This window comes from Aotus nancymaae, unplaced genomic scaffold, assembly GCF_030222135.1.
Source record: "Aotus nancymaae isolate 86718 unplaced genomic scaffold, 86718_ANA_hifiasm-v0.15.2.pri h1tg000016l, whole genome shotgun sequence".
Classification (NCBI taxonomy): Eukaryota; Metazoa; Chordata; class Mammalia; order Primates; family Aotidae; genus Aotus; species Aotus nancymaae.
The window spans coordinates 41,489,479-41,510,136 of record NW_026988428.1 but is presented as its reverse complement, the minus strand read 5'-3'; the positions used below and the strand labels follow the sequence as shown (position 1 = coordinate 41,510,136).

General features: G+C 48.6%; 1 pseudogene; it reads right to left on the bottom strand.

The window, feature by feature from the left end:
* Positions 1-19,557: 19,557 nt before the first annotated feature.
* Positions 19,558-19,737, bottom strand: LOC105729129 (small EDRK-rich factor 2-like; annotated as a pseudogene).
* Between the last annotated feature and the right edge of the window lie 921 nt (positions 19,738-20,658).

Here is a 20,658-nt window from a genome sequence, read left to right as displayed (position 1 = left end):
AATTTCACTGTTGAGATGGCAATCTATTTAAAATATGTTCTAATTTGACTCTTTTGTTATGAGGCTCTCTCGACAAATCTCCTCATAAAAGCCAAGTCTTCCCTTAATTGAGCCTAATCATGGTAGAACCATTATTACACGGCAAAGAGCCAAGCTGAAGAGTCAGCTAGTCCCAGAGTTGAATCCCAGCTTGGCCACCGACAGCCATGTGACCTGGAGCAAGTCAGCTTACTTGAGCCTCCATTTCCCCGCTAAGGGCGTGTCCCCTCAGGGCTGCATGCCTGGTACAGCCAGACCCTCAGAACTATTCCATTCTCCCACTCCCACCACCAGCCCAGGGCAGCCAAGCTACACAAGACACTTCAGCATTCCTCACCCAGCCATTAGTAACGTTTCACTTAAGAAATGAGAATGTTGGTCGGGTGCAGTGGCTCATGCCTGTAATCCCAGCACTTTGGGAGGCCGAGGCGCGTGGATCACGAGGTCAAGAGATCGAGACCATCCTTGTCAACATGGTGAAACCCCGTCTCTACTAAAAAAATACAAAAAATTAGCTGGGCATGGTGGCGTGTGCTTGTAATCCCAGCTATGCAGGAGGCTGAGGGAGGAGAATTGCCTGAACCCAGGAGGTGGAGGTTGCGGTGAGCCAAGATCGCGCCATTGCACTCCAGTCTGGGTAACAAGAGTGAAACTCCGTCTCAAAAAAAAAAAAAAGAAAGAAAAGAAATGAGAATGCAAGCCACATTCCTATTGGTCCAACTCAAACTTTCTCTCTGGTATCTGTTTGTTTTACCCTTCAGTAGAAGACCGTGCACACACTCCCTACCCTAGATGCTTCTACTTACACAGAACTACACTGCTCCACCTGCTGCCTCCACAAAGCCTCCAACAGCAGCTAGTGCAACACAGCTAGTGTTCAAGGGCCAAAGAGGGCAAATGCAGTACAGAGGCTCAGGTTTTTCTAGTTGCATCATCAATGGCCTGCAGTTAGGAGGTACACTTGCAGCATGTAGCCACACACATGGCAGAAACAGGGTATATTACTTTACTATTCAGAAAGCCTTCACAAATCAATTAGGAAAAAGCAAATTACTCAGTAGAAAAAAAATGAAGAAAACAGAAAAAGAAATGTAAAAGGCCAACAGCCTGTGAAAATATGCTCAGGCTTAGCCATGTTTAAGACAGATCAAAACAATGAGACAACATTTTCACCTATCAGATTAACAAAATTAAAATCATTCATGCCCAGTGTTAGCAGGAGTGTGGAAAACCAGGCATTCTTATATACTATTAACAGAAGTAAAAGCTGAGCAATTAACAATATCAAAAATGTATACAAAACTCAACTATATTACAGCAACTTCTGTTCATCAAAAGTCTACTTGTTTTAAAAGTGAAAAGATAGCCGGGCGCGGTGGCTCAAGCCTGTAATCCCAGCACTTTGGGAGGCCGAGGCGGGTGGATCACGAGGTCAAGAGATCAAGACCATCCTGGTCAACATGGTGAAACTCCGTCTCTACTAATACAAAAAATTAGCTGGGCGTGGTGGCGCATGCCTGTAATCCCAGCTACTCAGGAGGCTGAGGCAGGAGAATTGCCTGAACCCAGGAGGCGGAGGTTGCGCTGAGCCGAGATTGTGCCATTGCACTCCAGCCTGGGTAACAAGAGCGAAACTCCGTCTCAAAAAAAAAAAAAAAAAAAGTGAAAAGATAGCCAAGCATGGTGGTGCATGCCTATATTCCCAGCTCAAGGCAGGAGGATCACCTGAGCCCAAGAGTTTAAGACTGCAGTGAGCTGTGATTGTGCCATTGCGCTACAGCCTGGGCAGCAGACTGAGACACGCTCTCAAGAAAAAAAAAGTGAAAAGATAATCAACAGATGAGAAAGATATTTGCAAAACATTTAACTGATAGCAGATCAGTAAGCATCATAGTTAATGGAATTCTATAATCAATATGAAAAGGACAAGCACTTCAAAAGAAGAAAATGGGCAAAGGTAATTATCATAAGAGGAGATATGTATAGCAAAAAAAATATGAAGAGATGCCTAACCTCACTAATAATCAGAGAATTGTAAACCACAACAAGAAAGCGTTTCACACCAATCAAATTCACAAAAATTAAAAGTTTGACAACAAGTGATGGTAAGGACATGGAGTAACTGACTGTGGATAAGAGTGTAAATTACAATAACCACTTTGAAGAATATTCCTTTTTTTTTTTTTTTTGAGACAGAGTCTAGCTGTCACCCAGGCTGGAGTGCAGTGGCACCACCATCTCGTCTCACTGCAACCTCCACCTCCTAGGTTCAAGCGATTCTCCTGCCTCAGCCTCCTGAGTAGCTGGGATTACAGGCTTATGCCACCGCACCCAGCTAATTTTGTTATTATTTTATAATTTTTGTTATTATTTTGTTATTATTTCACCATGTTGGCCAGGCTAGTCTCAAACTTCTGACTTCATGTGGTCTGCCCACCTCAGCCTCCCAAAGTGCTGGGATTATAGGTGCGAGCCACCGCGCCAGGCCTGGAGAATATTTCTAATATCATTGAAGATTCCCATAATCTATGAACTAGTCAGTAATTCCACTCCTAAGCAAATACCCTAGAGAAATCCCCACACATATACAATCAAGAGATGATGTATACAAGAATGTTAACAGAAGCATTGTTTGTAACAAAAAAAAAAACTGGTACAACTTTAATATCCATCAACCAGAAAATGGATATGTAAATTGTAGTATATTCACACAATTTGAAGTTCTACAGTGAAAACAAATTAGTTTTAAAAAGGTATCAACATGGAAGAATCTCAGAAATATAATACTGAGGAAAAGACGATGCAAGTTTCAGCTAGACACAGTGGCCCATGCCTGTAATCCCGGCTACCCAGGAGGCTGAGGCAGGAGGATTGCCTGACACCCAGAGTTCAAGACCAGTCTGCACAACATAATGAGACTCAATCATTACAAATTTTTTTTTTCACTAGCCAGGCATGGTGGCGCAAGCCTGTAGTCCTACCTACTTGGGAGGCTGAGGTAGAAGTTTGAGTCCAGGAGTTAGAAGTTTGAGTCCAGGAGTTAGAAGTTATAGTAAGCCATGATCACACCACTGCCCAGCCTGGGCAACAGAACAAGACCCTGAATCACAATAATAAAAGATGCAAGTTTCAGAAGACTGCATACAGTAAAACATAATTTACATAAAATGTAAAAACATTCGAAGCATTGCACGGGAATGATAAACACCAAATTCAGGATCCTGGTGTCCTCTAGATAGAAGGGAAGGGATGGCCAGATCAGGGTTGTATAAAGCAGTTCTGCTTGTGATGACAATGTTATTTTTTAAGCTTCTTTTATTTTTTATGTCTATTCATATGCCTTAAATAGTGTATATTTTAAAATTTAATGTATATATACTTTCATCTAATTCCATTGCCAGGAGTTTATCTTAAGCATTAGCATATTTGATAACTATCTGCAGAGCATTTTACCAATACCCGCCTTATTCAAATCATCATTCTAAAAACCACAAACTGGTCGGACATAGTGTCTCACGCCTGTAATCCCAACACTTTGGGAGGCCAAGCCAGGTGGATCACAAGGTCAGGAGATCAAGACCATCCTGGCTAACATGGTGAAACTCCATCTCTACTAAAAATACAAAAAATTAGCCAGGTGTGGTGGCACGCACCTGTAATCCCAGTTACTTGGGAGGCTGAGGCAGAAGAATCACTGGAACCCAGGAGGCAGAGGTTGCAGTGAGCCGAGATTCCACCACTGCACTCCAGCCTGGGCAAAAGAGTGAGACTCTGCCTTAAAAAAAATTTTTTTTAAACACAAACTATCTTTTCACCTAACAAGTCGTTTTTTAAAGAAACTCATTCAAAAAGGGAATTAGGACCAAAAGCACATTAGCAGGGTAGGTTAGCATGCTCCAGCCAGGATGGTTCCCCTGCCCCACATGACATCAGGTGCTGCTGTTTATCCTGCCTGGCCAGAGACAGTGCACCTAGCCTTCTGCCTTGGCCTAAGCTGGTGCTGCTCTGCTGGTTCACACTCGTGTGGCTGAAAGCTGGGCAGAGCCGGGCTGTTGGCATCATCGCCAGAGTCAACACTTGGCTCACACGGAGGGCACACCTAGGGGTCTGTGAAGCCTTCTTGGGCTGGGGCCTGGCTTTCACAGTCACGAAGTTCATGGCTGAAAAGGAAAAGAATGAAGCTTAGTGTAGAGGCAGAGGCTCTGGGTGCTGGGTTAACACAGAAGGAAAGCCCCACTTCTCAGCCTGGCCTGGGACTGGGAGCGGGAGCACCGCCAAGCAGTCGTGACTCAGAACCTCCCCACTGCACTGAAACCAGAACTGGGTTGCCTATATCTATTTTATTTGACTACTGAGTAAAATTATTTCCAAAAATAAAGGGCTACAAATAGACGTTTAGAAAGCTTTGAACTAGAGAGTACTGATTAGACATGTGGTTCTCAACAGAATAATAAAACTTTTTACAACCATTCTTCCATTTCTTCAGCTATGTGGGGGGAAAGGGGCCTGATAATACCTGCCTTCCCAAACCCTGCAGGGCTGCTGGAAGGATCCAGTGAGGTCAGAGCCAGCTTCAGCTAAGAGGCCCTTAGGAAAAAAATTTATTATTTCCTTCCTTCATAATGGAGGGTATTTCCAGTTCAAATAATTAGTCATGCAAACAAGACTGCGTGTTTCTTCTAGAAAAAGGAGATGAAGCGGAAGAGGGGTAAGAAGAAAAACAACAACAATTTAAAAGGAGAGAAACTGGGTTCAAGTGCCTGCCATGAAGGACATAGAGGGCATGGCCAGAAGGGAAGCATGGGGAGGAAGAGCACCTGGGACTCGGCCTGCACCAGACACCGTGCCGTGTGAGACGCTTCAGACATGTCACTGCATCCTCACTGAAACGAGTGCAAGTGCTGTCAGCGCCATTTTAGAGATGAGAAAACTGAGGTTCAGACAGAATCAATCACTTGGCCAAGGTGAGGCAAAGACACTTGATGCCCAGGTTAGTCTGGCCCTGGGGTGTGAACATTCCTTCTACAGCCTGGCCAGCGGCTCCTTCTCCTAAACATGGGTGTCCCCTGGCCCAATTTCTCTTTCCCCCTTTCTGTGATCTCCCTGTAAGATCTGCAAGATCTCTCTCATCCCTTGAGTTATTTCCTCTGACTTCAGCCCACTGGACATTTCCCAGTTAAGAGCCCACTCTCTTCAGAAAACACCATCTCCAAAAGCAGCTCCTCCTCTGGCCGCTCACACGCTCCCCTCCACCTAAGGGCTGCCCTCTTCTCCCTGCCACTCATGGTCAAAATGAACATCACCTCTGGTGATTTCTCCCCTTTGCCATATACACAATCACTCAATTACCTCCATTCTTTCTTCAAAATCTCTTACTTCTCGCTGTTCACTTTCACCTTTTCTCTTAACACTCCAGCACTGTGACCTTGTCAGCCTGGTTCCTTGCAGAAGCCTCCAACGGGTCTCTCTGCCAGTGCTTCAAGTTTATCCTGCACACTGCTGCCACACCTGTGGTCCTTACAAACACCCCCTTCATCATAGCATTCACCTGCCCTCCCACCTCTGCAGGCTCGCCCACTGCCTTCACCAGACCAAGTCCACACTCAGCCCTGCACTCAAGGCCATGCACTTGGCCTCCCCACAGCTTCCCAGCCTCACCCCCGACTCCTCCTCTCCCCAGTTCCTCAGTTTAGCAAAGAGATTGCTCCAACATAATGCTCCTTTCTCCCCTCCTGACACTTGCAGTCCCTCCTCCCCCAGCTGCCTGTCCCCCTCCTGCCTCTGGCCACCTGTCAGTCATAGCCTCCCGAGCCCTCCTCCCAAGGCCTGCGGGACTCATTATCTGTACTGTTGATCAAGCAAGTAATTATGCATTGCCTTGTAACTCTCTTCTGTTTAGCCTAGAATAGGCATTGAAACTGACTGGTGCTATTTAATCTTTTTTTTTTTTTTTGAGACAGAATTTTGCTCTTGTTGCCCAGCCTGGAGAGTAGTGGTGCGATCTTGGCTCACCACTACCTCCGCCTCCCAGGTTCAATCGATTTTCCTGCCTCAGCCTCCCGAATAGCTGGGATTACAGGCATGCGACACCACACCTGGCTAATTATTGTATTTTTAGTAGAGACAAAGTTTCACCATGTTAGCCAGGCTGATCTCGAACTCCCGACCTCAGGTGATCCGCCTGCCTGGACCTCTGAAAGTGCTGGGATTACAGCAATGAGCCACTGCACCCAGCTGCTATTTAATCTCTATATCTCACATCTATATCTACATATCTCATCACCTAAATACTATAAACCACTTGGAGGTGAGGACTGTCTAAAAGGTCTTGGTTTCTCCCTACAATGCCTAATAGGTAGGTGATGGTTGCTGGATATATGTGTTGAGTTCGTTTTTCTTCCCACATAACTTGGCCTCAAACAAACAGCCAGGGCTGGTCAGAACGGTAAGCATCACCCTTAGAAGGCTGCTCTTGGCCACCGCAAATCTGCCACAGACCAATTTCAATGTAACCCTCCGCTCAGGGTCCCCCACGGGCATCGCTGGTCTCCAGAGCGATCGCTGACCCAGGCGAGGCGCTGGAGGCCGCCCCAGCTCGGCTCTGCCTGCTGATTTGGCGATCGGATTTCCATGCCCCTCCCTAGTCCCGAGCTAAAAGGAAACATCCCAGGGATGGGGGATGGGGTAGGGGTTCCTGAACCCTGAACCCTGACCCCTCCTTGGTGAAACCACCCCAGCCCAGCTCAGGGGTCGTCAAAAGCACCCTGGGGAACCTCTGCCCTTGGGAGAGAAAGGAGACACTGCACCTTTAAGTCTGCACCCGGTTGAGAAAAACAAGCTGTGATTTATATAAGCGGGAAAGTCATGTGACTTGCAGGAACGCTCCCTCCTCCCCCGACCCCCTCCCCGCGTCGCCTCCAAGCCCTTCCCAGAGGGGCCCGGGCGGCGGGCTGGCCCCGGCTACCCGTGAGGGGCGCGCGCGGGGGGCGCGCCGAGCCGCGGTTCACAAAGCCTCCTCCCGGGGCGTGCGTTGCCGCAGCTCTTCCTGTGGACCTCAGACGCGGAGACAGGCGGCGGCGGGCTCTGGGGCGCGGCAGTGTGGTCCTCACGCTGCCTCGTGGTGGCCTGCGTTTCAGGGGGTCCTCGGTTCGGCCCCGCGGTCCTGGGCCTCCGAGGGTACACGAGGCCCACTCCCCAGGCTGGGTCGGCTGCTGCCCGCAGGCCAGGAGAAACTGAGGCTGTCCCCCAGCTGCGCAGGGAGAAAGGAAAGCCAGGAATCCCACACACTGGCGTCTGTGTCCCAGAACACCCAGCGGGGAGAGAGCAATTTAAAAAATAATCTGGTTGGAAAGGGCATAACGAAAATCAGCCATTTCTAGAGCTGTGGGGCGGTCGTGTTTAGCCCAGAGGACCTAGCTAGCTTTCAGGAAAAAAACGGATGTGGCCTTTCAGGCAGAGCCCAGAAAAAAAAGGCCTGTGATTAGGAAGCCCTAAGAACCAGCATAGATCTTTTAAATATTGGAGGGGAGGTGATGTAGCTGCCAGGAGCCCACGCCCACGCGGAGTTAGTTAGCTCTGACAGCTTCTAAAGGAAAGGGAGATGCTTAGATCATCCTGAGAAACTGGAAGATCTCCTGAGTGACCTGAAAAGGTCATCTCAACCATCCCCCTGCTCCTGGAGGGATACATGGAGCCCATCCCGGAGGGACTCCCAATGGAGAGGATGAACCATCACTTCTGAAACCAAGCTCAGGAGAAGTGGAGGGGCTTTCTCAAGGGAGAAGAGCTGGCAGGAGAAGCCGGGGTCTCTCTCGGCACCACTTCCTTTCCGTAAACCATAATGATGGGCTCTGAAATTGTCCAAGGAAGAAAACCCGTGGCTTCTCAGAGCAACCAGTACCAGGGGTTCCAGCTCATCAGAGAGCATGTGGAAGTTCTGTTTTATTTTCCTCCTTTGGTCACCTGCTGAGGATGAGGCATAAGCCTAGAGCTGTCTCACCTGGAGGAAAGATATGATGCAATTAACAAAACTGCTAATGCCTCCTCTCACCCCGACCTCCGCCCTCAGCCTCTGTACCAGCCCACCCTCCACATCCTGCACAGCCAGCTGGGCTCTAGGAGGTCCTCCTGGCCCTCCTCCCACCCGCCCTTTCCCTGTCAGATGGAGGGTCTTTATGCTGAGATCATTGCAGGAATACAGCTTCAGTGCCCTCTGTCACACCAGCAATGAGAAGAACCTTCCTAAAGGGAAAAGCTCATGGTAGACAAAGATTCCCGATTATTCCATAAATCCTGAAGAAGAAAAATACAGGTTAACATAGGGATTCGAGAGGATGGCACTCTGTGTGTTCAGACATATGCTAATTTCACTCATTCTGTTATTTGATGATTTTGTTATTTAAGGCGTGCCTGGCACTGAGCTAGGCACCAGGGCATAGTGGTGCATACCTGTAATCCCAGCTACTCAGGAGGCTGAGGCAGGAGAATTGCCTGAACCCAGGAGGCGGAGGTTGCAGTGAGCCGAGATCGCGCCATTGCACTCCAGCCTGGGTAACAAGAGCGAAACTCCGTCTCAAAAAAAAAAAAAAGACAGAGATGGCCCCTCCCCAAACCCAGCCGCTCGCGCCTCCACTCTGCCTCCCAGGACAGGAGGCTATGATAGACTTTCCTCTCCTGCACCAGCGTATGTCTGTCTCCTTCCCAGCCCACCCCCTGCAGGTGTTGCCCCAGCCCCAGCTGCTATGTCTCGTGTGTTCTGCCAAGAGCTGCTTCTATCAGAAGGCACTAACTCTCTGGTGACTGAGTGGTGGATAGAAGAGGTAACCTAAAGGCCTGTCCAGAAAAATGAGATCAAAGGTGGCAGCCTCCTGGGCCCCTCCCCAAAAAAAGATACAGCCACCACTATTTATAATTAATTCAAGCCCCGCTTCACTCTGTGCCACCCGCTTTCTGTCTCTCTTTTTTTTTTTTTTTTTTTTTTTTTTGAGTTCTTTTCCTGATATGCCTGGCTGCCCCAGTGCAGGCCTCCTCTTTCTGAAGCTTCCTGTGCCAGGGGCCTGTTCATCTCAGAGCCCTCCCAGGTGCAGCTCAGCTGCATCCACAGGGGGTCCTGAGTCCCAGGGCCGTGCACAGACGTCTATCCAGGGTCTCTTGGTCTCTTCCATAGCTATGAAGGCTCCTCACTGAGGGTGCCCAAACACCACCCTTAATCCCAGGTCTGCCGTTCTCTACCTTCTAACCCTCCTAGACCACACCAGCCGCTGCCTTATTCTAGTATTTTCCTGATTTTGCCTATTTCCAGCTTCCCTTGGCCATTCACAAGCACAGCCTGATGCTGTGCATAGGAAGACCTGGCAATAAGCCTGTGGTGAACAAATATTTTAAATGAACAAACAGAAATTATGGCCCCAAACTGAAAACACCCTGGAAGCCACAAACTCTGTTACCTTCCAAAGAAGCCAGATCTGGGCAGCTGAGGTTTTAAAAAAAACACAATGAATGAATTAGTGAAATCAGCTCATCATGGACACTGTCTCTTTCAGGAAATGAAGCCTCAGAAGAAAAAAGGCATCCCAGCCCCTGCCAAATTCCATTCTGTTTCAAATTAGCCTTCCAGTAAAATGAAGGGGCTGTCCTAACTGGTCTTCAAGGTCCTCCTAGTACCTGAGCTCTGAGGCTCTAGACTTCCCCTGAGCAACCTCTTGGAACTCTCCACGTTCTCATAACTGAGGAGAAAATGCATTTGTGCTCTGGGCTGAAGCTCAGAAGTGGGCTTTCACGACAGTCATTTCAGGCCTGTTTCCCTTTTTCTCCCTTCCCTGAAAGGGCCTCTGGTCTTTCCCAAGCTGCCTGAGTAGAAGGGAACACGCAGCGCCCCCAGAGCAGAGGGGCCCGCGAGAGGGAAAGCTGGCCCAGGCCCAGGGCAGGCTTGCCTCTGACTCTGCAGAGACATTCTTCCCTCCCAGCCGGCAGGGAACTTCTGGAACTTCTAAACAGCACATCCTCGAGCCAGCCCAGGCCCCCACGGCATCCTGCACCCCAGGTTTACAAGCTTTTAGTGGTAACTAACACATTTGGCAAACCTCCTCAAGTGTGAGCCAAGCCAGGCCTTTTTCCCCAGGTCCCAAGTAACAAAAGGATGCTGGGCTGGGCCAAAAACAGGATCAATCTAGCCAGATGAGCCTAAAGCCTTGGTTCTCAGGGCCAAGGCTGGAGAGGACCAGAGGGAAATGTCCTCGGCCAGCCTCATTGTGGTCTCCGTCACCATGCAGTCTGGTCCAGAGAGTTCAGGATGCATCACTGATTCCAGGCAGGGCTCCATCCCCGGCCCACACTTAGCCCAGGACCTGGCCAGAGAATCACCGAGCATTCCCAGCAACACGATGCACGGATCACTCTTCATGCCAGGCTCCTCCAGGGTCTGGTGGGAGCAGCCCAACCTTCTGACTGGATTCCTGCTATGTCTGGTGGATACAAAAAGCATATGTTGGACGGGCACAGTGGCTCACGCCTGTAATACCAGCACTTTGGGAGGCCAAAGCAGGCAGATCAATTGAGGCCAAGAGTTCAAGACCAGCCTGGCCAACATGGTGAAACCCTGTCTCTACTAAAAATACAAAAATTAGCCAGGCGTGGTGGTGCAGACATGTAGTCCCAGGTACTCAGGAGGCTGAGGCAAGACAATCATTTGAACCTGGGAGGAAGAGGTTGCAGTGAGCTGAGATCGCACCACTACACTCCAAACTGGGTGAAGAGTGAGACTCCGTCTTAAAAAAAAAAAAAAAAAAAAAAAAAGCTTATGTCACCTGCCATATATCTCTGCTTTCAGATGATTTTAAAGAGAATGTTGTTTTGAAAGCTTGAGACATGTTCTGGGCTTGGCTTTGGTTCTACGTCCATCTCTGTTTTGAGAAACACAGTCTTCTTCTCGGTGTATCTGGGAATCTTGGAGGCAGTGAGCTGAACTACAGGGACTTCCTCATTACCCCAACTATGCCTTGTCCAAATGTTGCCAAAGGTCTCCAAGAAGAGAAATCCATCCACTCCTTCCTTCGGGCTAACTGGCATGCCTGCCTTATAATATCCAAGCAGCGACTCCAGCCCCATTCCCCTAAGTATAGGGACTCCATCATTGTGTCCCCCCAACCTTGCAGTCCCTCTCAAATCTTGCCACCACTCCCCAGCTTTCGGATGCCAAGATTCTCAGAAGGTTTGTGCTTCCTCTGGTGACCTCTGGCTCGGACTCCCTGCTTCCCACCTCTCAGCCTCCATCTGCACCTCCTCCCAAAGCTGCTCTCCTCTCCCACCCCCTCTTTATCACCCTCTGCTCAGCCCCATCTGGGCATGATCCCAACCACCCCCAACTCACACAGCAGCAGACTTTTACTCAAGGTTAGGGGTCATAGAGAAAGAATGACAGTAAGCAAATGAAAATCTACGAATAGACATTATGCTGAAAGTTCACCAACCATCTCCCACCTCAGAAAACTTCTCACTGTCCCCTAAGTCCCAACTTAAACCATCTTCTCTCCAGCCTTTCTCTTCTCTTCTACGGCCTTCTACCCAAACTCCAAGTTCCTGGGGATTCATCTTGCAAAACAATTTGTCTTGCCTTCCACATGCCCAGAAAGTCTCATTGTTCTTACCAGAGCACTTCCCTGTCGGAGTTGATCATAGCATAATCCTCAAAACATCTACCTCCAGGATAAATGCCAGCCCACCCGTGGAATGATAAAGCACAGCATTTTGTTTTCTATGTAACACTTTCTTCCTATCCACCCCCCACTGCCGCCCCCTTACATCTGGTACCCCTGACAGTCAAGAAATCCACCCCAAAATGTTCCTGTTTTCTTTTTCCTTTTTGTTCTTTCTTTCCTTTACTGCTCTATAGGCATGGCACATCACTAACCAGCATTCCTGCTGCACTTGAAAATGGTGATCTAATTAAAAACAAATCAACATGAAACAGATACAAAAGCACAAATATTGTATGAGCCCCCTTGCAGAAGGTACCTAGAGTAGCCAAATTCCCAGAGACAGAAAGTAGAATGGTGGTTACCAGGAGCTGGGGAGGAGGAGAAGGGAGAGTTGTGGTTTTGTGGGTGTGGGGTTTCAGTTTGGGAAGATACAAAAGATGGAAAATGATGATGGTTGCACAACAGTGTGAATGTACTTAGTGCCACTAAACGGTACATGTAAAAGTGGTACATTTTGTTTTATTTTTTAAACAGTCTAGCTCTGTCACCCAGGCTGGAGTGCAATAGCGCGATATCTGCTCACTGCAACCTCTGCCTCCCGGGTTCTAGTGATTCTCCTGCCTCAGTCTCCTGAGTAGCTGGGATTGCAAGCGCCTGTCACCACACCTGGCTGATTTTTGTATTTTTAGTAGACACAAGGTTTACCATGTTGGCCAGGCTGGTCTCGAACTCCTGACGTCAGGTGATCTGCCTGCCTCGGCCTCCCAAAATGCTGGGATTACAGGGATGAGTCACCGTGCCCAGCAAAAACAATACATGTTACATTATGTATACCTTACCACAATAAAAATAAAGAAATAAATAAGGTCTATAACATTTACTCTGACCTCCAGAGAGACCTGCAGTTAATTGCACAAATAGGGGCTTTTCCCTCAGCAACTTTGGATCGTAGCACGTCTGTGAACAACTGCAGAGATCCTGTGCTCAGGAGATCAGCCTCACGTGCCTCAGGCTCGGTGGTCAATCATCTTTCTGCTGACTCCACCCATGTGGCTGTAGACTTTATGCTCCCCTTCCAAACTGAGAAAACAGAAGAAGCACGCAGCTGCTGCCACTGGAATAAGAGCCTTCAGATGCCGGTTTTAAGCCTAGTTCAGTCGTTAACTAGCTATGCAGCCTTGGGCAAGTGATTTCATCTCTCTCTCAATATCCTTATAAAGAAAATAAAGAAGATAATAGCTGATCCCCAGTGAAATAATGGATGTGAACACACTTTGAGAAGTGTGCAAGCTGGTTTCTGTAAGGTCTGACCGCCGCATGAATGGCATGGTAACCTATCTGACCTGCACATACACCCCAGATGAGTTCCTGGAAGAAATGATCAACACTTGCAGCGCCTAACTTGAGACATTCTTCTATTGTTTCCTATTCCGCCCCGATTGACAAGTCCACTGGACTTTGAACTGACTTTGGCCAACCTCCTGATTCCACGCCCTACAACCCCTCCCAGCTTGCAAACCTACGACCCCCTCCCAGCTTGCAAAAAACCTCCCTAAACTGTAACTCCTGTAATTTTCCACTGCCTTCCCCACAACCTATAAAACCAACTCCTATCCATGCGCCTTTGCTGACTCCATTTTTGGACTCAGCCCACCCGCACCCTGGTGAGTAAACAGCCATGTTGCTCACACAAAGCCTGTTTAAGGGGTCTCTTCATTCAGAGCTCACGTTTTAACAGTTTCATCATCTCTTAAACATCTCAGACATAAGAAGGAAGTCGCTACCTGGAAATAAGGAGGTAGCTGACAAATACCTCAGTAAATACAACCTAGAAACACTACTTTGATCATGGGCCAATAACCCTAAATCATCATCCTCTTCAAAGATGGAATGAAGCAAGGGCCTTCACAGTCCAGTCTCTACTAGGAAACCCCAGTTTATTGAGACACTGATTTTCCCAATGATTCGCTTTTATTCAGAGCCAATATCCAGGTTTGTCCACAGGGTGCCCACTGCATTGCTTCACGGAGGTGAGGAGTGGGTTCTGAGCAGGAGCATCGTCGGGGAGGAGTGGGAAAGGGACAGAGGGAGGCGCTGATTCCCAGGACTGCATGCGTCCAATGGCGCCCTCTCATAACATTCACAGCACGGGCATGTTGACTGTCAAAAGACAAATGAAAAGGTGACAGCATGAGTAGGGTGGATATGAGATCACAGTCTCATAAAAGTGGCCTGATGGTGGCTTCAGACGGTGGCATTAGCTGCCCCTCAGTCTGGTGGCCAGCCAGTCCTGCTGCCCTGGCTCTGGTCCCTTGGGATGTAGGAGGCAGCACTTCTTGCCAAGAAGTCTCTTTCCCTCAGGCCTAAGGAAGAAGTTCGGGTCCCCACAGCCCAGGTAAGTCCGCATCCTTTCTCCCTCTAGCCTCCCCTGCCTCACCAGGACCCTCTTCTGTCCTTCTTGCAGCTGTCCCTTCCCACCTCTGGGGAGCACCCAGAGTCAGGGGCAGAGGTCCCTGTAGTCCCCAGCCACACTCAGGCCCATCTCACACACCTCATAGTGACCTAGCTCAGCCCAGATGGAAGTCATCTGGTTAGGGCTTCAGACTGATTTCACCAACAATGACGTCATGCTCATCCACACCCATTCCCACATCAACTCCTTCCCAGTCCCCTTCCCACTCACACAGGCAGTGCCAAGAAGTGAAAATGGAAGCAGACTCAGGAACCCAGGCTGGGGTTGTGTCTGGGGACACTACCGGGGCCCAGGGCTTGGATCACAGACAACTCCAGGCTCCGACCTTATCCAGCCCAGCCTCGCAAGCTGCGCAGCACCACAGCTGCAGAATCTGCAACGTACAGGAGCTGGCTTTTCACCTAAAGTCAAGGGAGGAGAATGGAGAGATTTCCCACAAAGCCCTTCTCTCATCGGGTAGCCTGTTTCTCTGCTTGCCTCTGAGCCTCAGGACACTCAGGGTGGCCTGTCCTTGCTGTGGCCTCACAGCCTTCAATCCAGGCCAGCCAGGGGCGTCTGCGGGTCACCACACCCCAGCTCCGAGGACCCAGAGAGGCAGAGGGTCTTTGTGGGCTCTGAGAATATCACCATGAATTGCAAAATGTTCTTTTCCATTTTATGGGATTTTAACTTTACTCAGTACCCAGCCAGGGGCAAGCCCAGAGGACTTTGATCCCACGGGCGACCAATGGAATAAACTGTTTCTACAAATGGGGCCTCATCCCAACCTCTTCTCCACCCCTCCTCTCAAAGGTGGCCTGTTTAAGAGCAAGCTGCTCTAACCTTACCACACCTTCCTGGGAGCTGGGTGGCAGGGAGGGGTGGGGGAGCTGAGCCATCACTGTGACCAAGAGCTTCCTGGAAAGGGGGAGAGAATTCAAGATCTCCCCATTCTTGAAAGAGCCAGAGTGGTTCCTCACAAAAAACCGTGGAGTGTCACTGGCCGGAGGCTAGCACAACCTGGAATGTATGAGCCACCAGCTTCTCCACCATGGCCCTCTCAGCTCCTCCATGGAGGCTGGGGGTGGGGAGAAATATGTTTCTTCAGAGGCCCTCGGGGCTAGCCCACCCCAGCCTTCTCATAGGGCGCTTTGAGGGAGGAGCTGCAGCCCAGCTCCTCCAGCCTCTGCCCTCACAAAGGCCCCCTCTGTCCCAGCCTCCCCTACGGTCCTCACTCCCCCAACCCCCACCACACACATGCTCTTCCTACAGGAGCAGATTCCAAGCCCAGCTAATGTCAGAGGCTGCCTCCCCACAACGTGCTGGAACAAAGGCTGCTCATGGCTAAATGTGCCGGGGTGCTTGTCAGGGCTTAGGCAAACGTAATTACAGGGAGAGGCAAAGCCGCTCTCGCAGCCACACCTGGCCATACAGTAAACAGCACTTTTTCCTGTCGAGCTGGGGGGAGCTGAGAGACAGGGAGGCGACAAACCACAATTTGAATCATTTGGAGAGAAGCTATAAATATAATAATGAGTCATTTGTAAAATATAATTTCATCCAAAAGCCTGGAAAAAATAGGAAAGAAGTTCTTATGCTATTTCAGGCGAAATTGTTCAAGGGTGTTCTGCCAGAACCTGGGGAGGGGACCCAGCTGCCCACCAAGAGCCAGGCTGGAATTCACATACGGGCCTTCCCGAGCTCCACGCCTTCCCCCGCCCCACCACCCCGCAGAGTGCTGCCTGGGACAGCGCCTTCCTGGGCTCCCTCGGAATGTACTGAGGTGGGAATGCTACAGAGCTGATAAGAATCATGGACGAGCCAGCCCGACGTCCAAGCTGTGCAGCCTCAGAACAGTTTAGGGCAGGCACGCTGTTGTTTTTGGCACACTCTCCCCTAGCCTTGGGGCCCCATCAGCCTTTCATACACAGGGTGGCTTTTCTAGTGCTGCTCCAGGGTCTCTTCTAGAACACTGAGAAGACTTCATTCCAGCCCTGGGCCCCAACTGCTCTGGGAAAAGAAGGTGGAGCCTTTCTAAAGCTCTGTCTGGGGGAGGGGCTGAGGTCACACTAGGCTTGGTCAGGTCACCAACACCATTAGTTGTGAAGAGCATGTGCTCTGGATCTAGACTTTTCTTAGGTTCAATTACATCTGGGCCACTTAATATCTGTGTGACCTTAAGAAAGTTACCTAACCTCTCTGGGCTCAGTTAACTCATTTATTAGATGGGTCTAGTAATAATTGTACTTCCTCAAAGGACTCTTGACAAGATGAAATGAGTTAATATGGAAACACCTGAAATAGGGCCTGGCATAGTAAGTACTCAATAATGTTTAGTAAGATTATTATTATCTCTCACTGTGCATCTCGGTAAAACAGGAAACCACAGAACAAAGGTACCATGGCATACATCGTTCACCGTGGGTGGCCGTGGATACGTGGAGTCAGGTCCCCTGGCTTGTCCCATCAGCCTTGAGCAAGCTCTTCAATCTCTGCAGCTAGAGGATCCCCTTTATCCCTCCTCACACCCCTACTTTGCCTCTGAACAGAAGTAAGTAGGGAGAGGAGACAGAGTAGCATTTTACCTACTGGGGTTTGGTTTTGTTTTTTAGAGACAGGGTCTTGCTCTATCACCCAGGCTGGAGTGCAGTGGTGTGATCATAGCTCTCCGCAGCCTCTAACTTCTGGGCTCAAGCCATCCTCCTACTTCAGCCTCCCAAGTAACTCAGACTACAGGCCGCACGACCACAGCCAGCTAATTTTTTATTTTATTTTTTTCAGAGATAGGGTCTCACTATGTTTCCCAGGCTGGTCTCAAACTCCTGGCCTCAAGCGATCCTCCTGCCTCAGCCTCCTGAGTCATGGGGATTACAAGAGCAATACGCCACTATGCCCGTCTTCTATCTACTGTTTCAGGGCCCTAAGTCAGTTGCTACTTTAAAACAACTAAACACATCCTGAGCTCTAACTTCAGCCCCTCCCTCTCTCCCCTCTCTCCCCGCTCTTTTCCTCTCTTCACTTCCCTCTTTACTTTCCTCTTGTCCATGCCATACCTCTCCTTCCTTGTCTTCCAATCCCAGGGCAGAGCTGGGAGAGTGGGATGAGATCAATGTACTCAAAGCCTCTGCTCCACCCAAACCACCAGGTCCTTTTCCCCTGTTGCTGAGTGGCCTTGAAATCCCTCAGTAACACTTCTCCCCCACCCTTAGGTTCCTGCTACACCCAGGGAAGCCAGAAGAAGTAGACAGAAATAGTCTCCATGTCAATATGCTGCATTTTCCTTTCTCAGAAACCAGAGCACCACAGCCAGCTCTAGCCCAGAGGGAAAGTAAGAGGATGTTTTTGCAGCAGGTGTCCTTTCTCCTGTAACTACTAAACTGTCACCCCCTCATTAAAGAGGATGCCTTTGCCTATGCTGTCCCCACTCCTTGGGGCAAGCTTCCTCTTCTATTTGCATGGGTAACTTTTTTTCTTCACTAATTCTTTAACGTTATAAAATACCTGTCAGTGTTCACATTTCCCTGAATGATTTTTAATTTTTTCCTTTTTTAGTATGTCTGTTTGAAGTAGAAATCTAAACAAGATCTATATATTGTTATTAATTGATATGTCTCTGAAGTCTCTTGTTTATAGTTCTGTGTGTAAATCTCTCTCTCTCTCTCCCCTTGCACTTTTTTTAATGAACAAAATCTGATTATCTTACAGAATTTCCCAAATCTGGAGTTTTAAAATAATTAAAACACAGTGGTGTCATTTGACATGTTTCTCTGTCCCGTGTAAAGCTAGTAAATTGGTAGTTAGATCTAGTGGCCAGAGTCAGGTTTGGTTATTACCTCTTTTTGTTCTTATTTTTTGGCAATATTACTTCACATTGCTAGTATATAATACCACCCAGTTGCTGCTTTTTGTCGCATTGTCAGTCATTGTTGATCACTGCCTAGATTCATTAATTAATTAGAGCCTACAAAATTTTGTTACTCTATTCTGTCATTCCTTATTCATTTATTAGATAGAACTCCCCATTTCTAGTGCTCTTAAATTGCTTTGTATAGATTCAGATTTCTATCTAGTATAATTTTCCTTCTGTTTGAAGGACTTCAGTCACCATTTTTTATAATGCAAGTATTCTGGTGATTCTTGACATTTTAACTGTCTGAAAAGTTTTTATTTCCTCTTCATTTTTTAAAGCTACTTTTGTTGGGTATAGAATTCTAGGATGACCATTTTTTTCCTTCAGTATTTAGAAGATGTTATTCCATTGTCTTCTGGCTTTCATTGTTTTCAAAAAGAAGTCTGCAGCCAAGAAGTCTGTGGCCAGGTGCAGTGACTCATGCCTGTAATCCCAGCACTTTAGGAGGCCAAGAAGGGCAGATAACATGAGGTCAGGAGTTCGAGACCAGCCTAGCCAACATGCTGAAACCCCATCTCTACTAAAAATATGAAATTTAGCCTGTAATCCCAGCTACTCAAGAGGCTGAGGCAGGAGAATCACCTGAACCCAGGAGGTGGAGGTTGTAGTGAGCCAAGATCATGCCACTGCACTCCAGCCTTTGCCACTGTGGGGAGACTATGTCTCCCCAAAACAAAAAAAAGAAAAGAAAAGCCGGGCGTGGTGGCTCATGCCTGTAATCCCAGCACTTTGGGAGGCCGAGGCGGGTGGATCACAAGGTCAAGAGATCGAGACCATCCTGGTCAACAAGGTGAAACCCCGTCTCTACTAAAAATACAAAAATTAGCTGGGCATGGTGGCGCACGCCTGTAGTCCCAGCTACTCACGAGGCTGAGGCAGGAGAATTGCTTGAACCCAGGAGGCGGAGGTTGCGGTGAGCCGAGATCGTGCCATTGCACTCCAGCCTGGGTAACAAGAGAGAAACTCCGTCTCAAAAAAAAAAAGAAAGAAAGAAAGAAAAACAAAAAGAAGTCTGCTGTCATTTTTTTTTTTTTTGAGATGGTGTCTCACCCTGTCACCCAAGCTGGAGTGCAATGGTGCAATCTCAGCTCACTGCAACCTCCATCTCCTGGGTTCAAGTGACTCTCCTGCCTCAGTCTCCAGGTAGCTGGGATTACAGGAGTGTGCCACCACGCCCAGCTAATTTTTTTTTTCACAAAGCTACTTTTAACACTTTGGGGTGAACCCCACTGGAATAAAAAACACTGGGAAGGGGTAACCCCCTCATCCCCGGGAGTAGCCCAGGGAGAGAGAGGCTACCTGAGGGGAAGGAAGCACAAAATGGACCCGCTGCAGACTCAGGGCAAAGGGAATGCCATCGGTGCTGGGACCTGTGAGCACTACAGGAGGAACGTGAGCATGGTGGGACTGGTCCAGGCACACAGGCGAAGGGCAAGAGGGTTGGACACAAAGCCACAAAGCTACTTGGGTTCCTCCTTCTTCTTGTTTGCCTTTTTCTGCTTCTGCTGCATGATCTTCGAGTCCCTCTGCTTGCGGGTGGCAGCAGAAAGCCCATGACCTCAGTGCTTTCCCTTAACCGAGTCACTCTGCTTTCTCATATTCTTCTGGCAGGCGAGTTCTTGCTGGTTACCGTGGGCCATGGCGACGGCAGCGGCTCCTTTTTTTTTTCATCTTTAGTAGAGAGGGGGTTTCACTATGTTGGCCAGGCTGGTTTCAAACTCCTGAGCTCATGATCTGCTCGCCTTGGCCTCCCAAAGTGCTGGGATGACAGGTGTGAGACACCACACCCGGCCTGCTGTCATTTTTTTTTTTTTTTTTTTTTGAGATAGCGTCTCACTCTGTCACCCAGGCTGGAGTGCAGTGGTGAGATCTCGGCTCTCTGCAACCTCTGCCTCCCAGGTTCAAGTGATTCCCCTGCCTCAGCCTCCTGAGTAGCTGGGACTGCAGGCGTGTGCCACCATGCCCAGCTAATTTTTTGTATTTTTGGTAGAGACGGGGTTTTATCATATTAGCCAGGAGGGTCTCAATCTCATGACCTCATGATCCACCCACCTTGGCCTCCCAAAGTGCTGGGATTACAGGTGTGAGCCGCCATGCACGGCCTGTCATTTTCAATGTTGTACCCTTGTACATAGTGTGTCCTGTTTTCCTCTAGCTGCTTGTAAGATATTCTGTTTCACACTGGCTTTAAACAGTTTGGTTATGATGTGTTCTTTGTGTAGTTCTCCAGTTTTTTTGTGCTAGGGGTTCATCGAGCTTCTTGGATTTGTGGATTTACAGTTTTCATCAAATTTGGACTATATTTGGTCATTATGCCTTCAAATATTTTTCTACCCTCTTCCTTTGCCTGGGACTCCAATTACACAAATATTAGGCCACTTGAAGTTTTCTTTTTTTTTGAGACAGATTCTCATGCTGTCACCCAGGATAGTGTGCAGTGGTGTGATCTCAGCTCACTTCAACCTCCCCCTCCTGGGTTCAAGCAATTCTCCTGCCTCAGCCTCCCAAGTACCTGGGACTACAGGTGTGTACCACCATGCCAAGCTTTTTTTTTTTCTTTT